Here is a 406-nt window from a genome sequence, read left to right as displayed (position 1 = left end):
GGACAACAAGAGGTTTGTCTCCTAGATTTTACTGTGCTTATTTTTATTCACCGTTGTTTGTCTCCAAGGAAAACTTTTAGATGTTTTCCCTACACTTCTCATGATCCCTGTTTAGGTGTGAAAGAATAAGATGCTTGTTTTGGTAAAGGGCCCTTCTTTAATAACTCATTCTTAGTAGACTTTAGGTGTTGCAGCATCAAGACCACAATTCTTTTCTAGCACCTTCATATGGACAAGATGAGAAATTCATTTCTTCCCAAATTTCCTACTCTTTTCAAACAATTGTCTTTTTGGGGAGAATTTTCCTTGAAACTTTTGGAACATGTCCATCATTCTTAGAAGACTGCTCCATCTAGTTCTGAAATTTCGAATAAAATTTAATTCCTTTTCCTTGAACCGATCTTAC

The sequence above is a fragment of the Macrobrachium rosenbergii genome, chromosome 42 (assembly GCF_040412425.1).
Source record: "Macrobrachium rosenbergii isolate ZJJX-2024 chromosome 42, ASM4041242v1, whole genome shotgun sequence".
Taxonomy (NCBI): domain Eukaryota; kingdom Metazoa; phylum Arthropoda; class Malacostraca; order Decapoda; family Palaemonidae; genus Macrobrachium; species Macrobrachium rosenbergii.
The sequence above is the reverse complement of the archived record's forward strand: the minus strand, read 5'-3'. Positions refer to the sequence as shown.